The following is an 8293-nucleotide window of genomic DNA, read 5'->3' as shown; positions in this document are numbered from 1 at the left end:
ACAGTCTCGGCACCGCTTGATTTATCGGAGCGCCGCGACGGATATGAACCGAGCACGTTGAGATCTCCGAGTGAAGGACAAGGGACGAAATGTGAGCGGGTCGCTATACTAGATAAATAAGATTTTTGGTCAATAAAAAAGACTAGGAGATATAAGAGGAGAGAGAGAGATCCAACAGATAAACATGACAGGAGAAGATCAGAAACTTCAATTAAATCCGTGAAGCTAACTAAAATCTACTAGTATGCTCAAACAGTTCAAGTATCTACAGTTAAAAATTAAACGTGATTCGCAAAAAGAAATAAGAGTCATGTTAAAAGTCAAGCATACAGATATAAATGCAAAATTCTCAACTAACAACTGCGATAAGCCCATTCTTTGCAACAAAATTCTGATTAGTCAGAATAGTCAGGCAAAGATTTGTCTGTCAGTGTCAAAGTGACAGATTTCTACAAAAATATATTTTTTACACTGTTAGGTCAGACCCAAATCTGAAGAAAAACTTCAAGTCAAAATCAGAATACTGCCCATAAATGTAATGACAATCGCTCATACTTGACACTTGGGCGTCATTCCGAGGCGTTACAACGAGAAATTTCTCATAAAAATTGAAAGAAAGCCTTGCTTATGAGAAAGTTATGTAGATTTTTCAAATGTGTAGCAAAAGCGCATTTATTTTAATGAAAGCGCTCAAGGCTTTCATTTCATACGTGGAAAGAAATATTGTTTTCGAGACAAATATTACACTACATTTACGATTTACTGATCGTACAAACTGGTTGATAAAAGCAGTCAAGTGAAAAAACAACAATTTGCATCTTTTTAAATCCAGAGAGAAATTTTAGGTAAAACATAACCCATCTTAGACTGTATTGTCACTTAACATTCGGGAATATGAACTGCTTACCTTTATCCAATCAAAAACACCCACAAAGAGTCAAATACACATGTATAAAAGCACATTTCGTTATGTACTTAGTGTGTAAAATTTTTCCTACACTAAATAATAATTTAGTTCAATTGTAAAGGCAAACATTTTGATTGTGTAACCAAGTTAAAGCAACTAGGAACCAACTACTAGAAACTGAATTGAAATGAGTAAACAAATTTTCTCAAATCGCCTCTTGCATTAACTGGAACGGAGGAAAAACGAATTGAACGGCACCCCGTTTTATTTCATTTGAGCAACTTCGGTACCGTACGTGCTATTCATACTGACCTAAATATTACGTAGGAAGTAGTCAGGAAAGAACAAAAATTCGAAGAAAATCCTATTAGGCGAACAGTGGCGAGAAATTGTTTTCATTTTTGCGAAACGAGTGCTCGTGATAAATTCGTTGTGATTTTTCTATTTGTGAGTTATTTCGATTGGCCCGAGGTGCTTGCAGGATCTAATTAGGTTTTGTTACAAAATTCTATTTCACCCAACCCAATACAAAAGAGTACAATAAATGATAATCGTAGAAAAGTGCGATAAAAACATTTCGCTCGTCGTCAGAAACGTTTGAAACTCTCTCTAAACATATGAGTTCAGCACATTCGGCGATTGATTTGTCCCATATTTGTCCTTGTGCAGAAAAAAGAGGCGTGACATGATAAGAGAGCTTATACATTTTATGTCTTGTTTTCCCGCTCATACTACATACCCATCTAAGCGGGTAGGCAATGATCACGGATTTCCCTTTGCTATGCTCCTGATTAACCACTGCATAACTTTTATCATAGACGCTCGTCGCTTACTTGCGTAAATTGCCTTCTTAAATTAAACGATCGATCGGAAGAAAATCATGTTCGACATTAAGATCTTTTATGAAGACTTATTATTTACTCCTTACCTCGTTAATCAAACAGAAACAACATCACAAAAGCAAACTAACGACAAGTGGAAGAAAAGGATCCATTCTTATACTTCCTTCGCCATACATAAATGATGGATGATAACTCAGCTACAGGTAACTTTATCCATTTTCGTACATGCTCCTTATCCCGATTCCTAAATTATTCAGAGAAACACGAAAAACAGATTTTCCTTGTCATTTCCTGATTTAGAAGCCAATAAAACGCCCCTCATTTCGCTGCTAATCTAATAACCTTGCAATTTTCAGAAGATTTCCATTTCCTTCGAAATTTAGCAAATAGAATGACCGGTAATAAATTTTGTCTATCGGTAGATAAATCACGGGTAGACGAGTCGTGTGCTTCTCTTTTTACACGGAGCTCCGTCAGTCTATTAGCTTTGACATAGGAAAATGCTGAGATTTATATGTCTGCACATACACTACAGTTTTTATCATGCGATCCTATTCCAACGTGCATTTCTTTGACCACCTTTTCTTTTGATTTCTTTCGTAATGTTTATTTATTGCACAAGGTCTACTTACATTTTTCAATTTTTAATTTTAACTCATTACGTGTATACAGTAAATTGTGATGAATTCCATTTCTTTGAGATTGCAATGAATAATAATAAATGCTACTTATAAAATTTTCTAATTAGGTAAATCTAAATGAGAGTTCATATTGTATTGCAATGAACACTCAACCTTACCTGCGAAGTTAAACTTTCATAAAGGTTACGCAGTTATTATTTCTAAATCCTCTCAGCAGACGTGTATTTCTTTTGATATCTAGAACATAATCCTTAAACATTTCTGATTCATTATTACTTGAGACAATAAATAAATTAAATTTAAATACAGTTACACACCTTACTCGTAAGCGTAAGTCGCAATTTTTATCATGTAATACTAACCTACCTTCACAATGTAGGTAATAGACATCTACTTAATGGAGGACCTATCAGAAACGAGCTTAGAGAATCCTTCAGACTCAAATAATAATCCGATAAAGATATTTATATAACGCAAGATAGTCACAAATTCGCAAACGCGACTTCTGATTTCCCAACGTTCGTTCAAGCAGCGCTTATACATAATTTATCCGAATCGACGTATCGTGTACCAATTGGTCGGTCTTGATCCGCTCCAGTCGCCAGATGTCGCCGGATCTCGGGATTTGAGCAGATTTATTGGACGAGCCGATAGTGTTCTATTAAAAATTCGATTTCGTTTCGGATCGACGATTTACGTATACTCGAACGAAACCGTGTAATTTGAAATTGAAAACTGGAACGTATTGAATCCGCAAAGAGGATTTTTCTAACACGTCTTGCGACATTTCGCGGAATTGCATTTGAATAAGAAGCGCTTGCTCATTTCCAACGTTATTTCGCAAACTTTTTCATTCCTTTGCATTGAATCGCATAAATTTTTAACGTTTAAAAAGGATTATGTCATAATATTTTCTAAAGTATGACGGAGACGTTGCAGCGTAAAAAATACAACGCTTATGTTAATGACGTACCTACTGGGAACTCTAAAATTCACATTTTACCTCGCTTTCATAGAGAAATTCTATTTCAGCCGCGTCGTTATAAAAAGGTTTTTTGAGGAGGAAAATGTTAATCTGTCATTTGAGAGTGTCATCAACTAGAAAATTATTATCTCTCTTTTCTAGTCTGGGTAATTTATTATGTTCTTTAACCTATTTAAGCTTTCTATTGAAAATTTTAGCGGATGGAAGAATTAATTTAGGTAACATTTAGAAATTAGGTTTATTTAGTAAAGTTAATTATGTAGTTGGTTACTTCACCGTCCTGTCAACTTTTACATTTAAGATTTTGCTTTTAATCATTATTAGAGTATAAACACAAAACAAAAAGTTAACTAAGCGTTATCTTAAATAAAATAAATAATCTTGGCATTAGATATTCGCTAAGCTAAGATGAAAGTATTGCCAGGATCACTGCCGCTGCCAAAAAGCTGATGAGGCGAGATACGAGATTGACACCAACTGGGGCACGGTATGTTTTGCTAATAAAAATGCATCTTTCTTAATTTTTGCTGTGCAAGTGAGTCCAGTTTTTACATGATCAAATTTTAGTGACCTCGGTGGTCATATAATTATAGGCCAATAATGGTGTGTACGTTTTCTACTAACAGCTACCTCATAAATACTATTAGTGCACATTTCCCTTTCAAACATATAAATAGTATGGAATGACATCGTCGTGTCGTGGAATATAATATAGATGACAATTTAGAGAGCGAGACGTTTATATGATTATAGATTGTAAACGATGCAAAAGAACGTTTAAGCTTAACAGTCATACTACCAAGTCAAATATTTCTAGTGATAACGAAATGAAAACTTTTATTATGTTCAATGGCCGTATGATGGTCGTGTATTTGTCACTTGTCATACCATGCGTCACTTTCGCACTTACATACTTGTTAGTACGAGACAGACATGGTGACAAATGATAGACAGCCGTCCATCTTAGCACTACTGATAAAATTATTTGATGACCAACGTTCAAATGTCAAACACAAACTCAGGGCAGTTCGAAAAGCTTTCGAACGCCACCTCAAATGCCGCGGACCACTGGCACAGAACACAACACACGGACAAGTCACACTACATTTGACGTTTATCTACACACTAGTATTTCAGGCGGGTGAACCTTATTATACGCCCGCTTTACTACTGTTACTATTATCTACTTGACCGTTTGTATGCCTTATTTCAACTACTATACGGTCAGAGTATGGCTAGTTCGTAGTGGAGTAGCTAGTACTAAGTTACTTCAAGCGCGCAATTCGTATTTGTTCTATTCCGCTGAAGAAAATGTATGTTCAGCTTACGTTTTCTAGTGTGTTCTCTACAAGTGTACAGTCTCCGGCAATAACATCGCACAAAAATAACGACGCAAAAATATCAAACATGCTGATATATTTCTAGAGCCATAAGAGGCTGTCAGATAGCCTGATTTTGTGCGACGATATTGCAATTACTGTACTAAAAGCATACCTACATTATTTTCTTCCTATCTTTTGATTATTGGGTATATCATTGAAAGACAGTTTTAAGATAAGTCAAATTCAATGTGTGCTGTTTAGTTTTCAACAACATTACAACGCTATTAATCATCATCATTATCATTTCAGTCGTTAATCGCCCACTGCTGAACACTATTAAATATTATATTAAGTAACAAATAACCGTTTTGAGGATTTTTAATATTAGGATGGCACTCAGTTACTTAACACTTGAAGTTGTGTACAAATTCAGTATAAGTATATTTTATGTTTAAAAACTAAATTCTAGAATATTCAATATAAACTGATCATTAATATAAGTTCCCCAAACAAAAGATTATTCAAGACTACAGAGAGCTCCTTAAAACGGTTTAAAACCGTCACCCGCGACAAAACTTCGATCCTTCAATCTTTACTTAACCTACATAAGACATTGTATTCTTTACTTGACGAACAAAACGTAGTCCAAGGCGTTTAACCTGATCGATCCTTCGAAGCCTCATTGCCATCAACTCAAGTTTACGGCGAACCGTGTCACGTACGGAATATATCGTCCCCTGCCTGCGAAGCGTCCACATCTCAAAAAACATGTTTGTGGGTCAGTAAGATAGACTTAAAGATGTCCTTCTGTTATGCAGGAAAACAAGAAGATTTGAGGAGAGACGTGTGGGAGGCCAGTCGGAACAGTAACCTGCACTCCAACTCCAGGGAATTGGACTGAATGACCGCATCAGCGATCGACAGCCCGCCTGTATCCGGCCAGGCGTCCCTGCACTACATTTACAGTAAGATAGCTCTAATTGGGTTAGTCATGTCATTTTGGGGCACGGTTTGTTCCTCAAAATGGACTGCTTCAATCTAGTGACACATGATGACATTTGACATTTGAATATTTATAACTTCGGTCACATTTTCCTATATAATATGAGGACACAAGTCAAAAAAAAATCTTAAAAGTTTCTGCAATACGGCCACGACTCAAAAGTAATTATGATATTTATAACGGGATATTTGAATTTGTATTGCAGGAAAAAGCTTTTGTGAAGATGTGGCCATATGCATCTTCCAAAAGGCTTTTAAAGGAGACTTTATTTATTTATTTTTTTAATAATGTCGTAATTTGAATGATTCTGAACACGAATGTGCAAAAATCACAAAAATCTAAATTTTCGAGATATGGTCGTTTAGCAGGCATGGGACGATATACATTCCTCCATTCTGAAAAGAGGTATCCACCAAAGGCATCATAAGCGTCATGTTACTTTTTACTGTCTCGCTCCCTTTCCCTTCCCTGCTTCGTTCGATTTACACGCTTCAACTGCGTAAGTATCTGTGTAGAGAATGTCAGCTGGTTGATTTGAAAATACACGCGTGATATCATGTGAAACGATATCGGGAGGCTTATTGATTCCCAAATTGTCTTAGTTGAATTTTTCGCAGATGTTTGATACTTGATACCTTACAGGTTTAAAATCTTGGCAATTTCAATTGTAAGATTTGTAAGGAGTGTCACATATTCCATTACTTCTTTACTTAAAAACGTTTTTATTTTAATGTTGGAATTGTAAATTTTGTATAAATGTTATTAGACCTTAATAAATACAATGTAAGGGATCTCTTACAACGAAACATGATCGGATATCTTAAAAAGTGCTAAACTTTGTAGCACACTTTGTAGGCCACTAAATCTACGTTCATCATCGAATTAATTTGTTTGTGTGTTGACTTTTCGAATATTATCAATACTACCATTTTGCATTATTGTCATGATCAAATAATTGGCTGTTAATTCCGACTGTCGTGGTGTCGCTCATTTCTATGGAACAGCCAATTTTTTTGCGATTTCAACATTGGTCCCATACTAAAAGTTGTCCATTATAACCTCAAAAGTCACTGTAAAAAATATAGCTGGTCCTTTTTTTATTTCAGCTACATACATTAGCATATTATGCTATATAGTTACCTACAAATACAGCGTTTTACTACCAACTGTTCTAACCTTATCTACCAACGCTACGTCCATAAAAAGACTCCTTTCCATGTGGGACGTTATAGACTTTATTGACCCAGTTTATCGCACACGTGTATCGTACCTGGGTAAATAGCCGAATGGCACAAACGCTCACGAAACGCTCGTAGATATCTATCTCTATCGCTCTTGCGTATTGGCGCGACAGAGCAAGACTACCTTTCGCGGCGTTTCGTTTTCGTTTCGCGTCTCAGAAATGCCATTCGGCTACGGCGCCTGTCTCATACAAAAATACCCCTTGAAATAGATCCTTTGTGCTCAACAAACTTTGTTTTTAGAACAAACTTTTCTGTGTAATTTTTACGACTTCAAGAAAAGAAGGTTCTTAATGTTTTTGGGTTTACAATGCGACTCAGTTACTAATGAATAAATTTTGTGTTTTTTGTTATGTAGTCATACTTTTATTTCTATAGCATTTCATTCAGTGCTCTTTGTGAAGCACTTTGTTGTTGTTACCTAAAGAGTATTATGTAAGTGTTGCTGAGTTTTTTTGTACCTTGTATATCTGAAATGTAGATATTGAAATTACCTTCTTTATCATTACAAATAATTTATTAAAAAAATTAAAAACAAGAGCGTTCATTCATCAAGCTACTCTTACCTCTGTACTTGAGAAATGTCTCAGCTTTGTCATGATGACCGGTCTGGCTCAGTCGGTAGTGACCCTGCCTGCTAAGCCGCGGTCCTGGGTTCGAATCCCGGTAAGTGCATTTATTATGTGTGATGAGCACAGATTATTTTGTTCCTGAGTCATGGATGTTTTCTATTTAAATAAGTATGTATTTATCTATTTAAGTATCTGCATCGTCGCTTAGCACCCATAGTAAAAGCTTTGATTAGTTTAAGGCTAAGTTGATCTGTGTAAGGTGTCCCCAATATTTATTTATTTATTTATTTTACATTACAAATTTCTACGTAATGATCACACATCCGAACATGAACATTATTCTCTTCTAAGTACATCATTTGAAAATATTTATTGAAAACATGAACGAAAAACATCCAAGCAATATTTTTGCGCTCATAACTTCTCAACTTTTCCATTGCAAATTTCTGCGACTTCTAAACATTTACAATCTTCCCTTCTTCGGTAAACACATAATGCTATTTCACGATCACGTTGACATCTTAATCCAAATTTGCGATACCTAAATATACGCATACGGCACTTATGCTTGGGTTTTACGGTTGTTTCTACGACGGTAGTAAAATCTCCTATAATTTCTCTCAATGCGTCGTCAATGGACCAAAGAGTGCAAATGAAAGTATAGTCGAATGATAACTGCTCACATCTTGTTACAATGAGAGTTTATAGTGTTGTTAGTCGAACTGGTGAGTGTGGGAAACCATTAAGGGGCAAGTATAGTGGTGATTTATTCGTAGTTTT

This window comes from Leguminivora glycinivorella, chromosome 10 (assembly GCF_023078275.1).
Source record: "Leguminivora glycinivorella isolate SPB_JAAS2020 chromosome 10, LegGlyc_1.1, whole genome shotgun sequence".
NCBI lineage: Eukaryota > Metazoa > Arthropoda > Insecta > Lepidoptera > Tortricidae > Leguminivora > Leguminivora glycinivorella.
The sequence above is the reverse complement of the archived record's forward strand: the minus strand, read 5'-3'. Positions refer to the sequence as shown.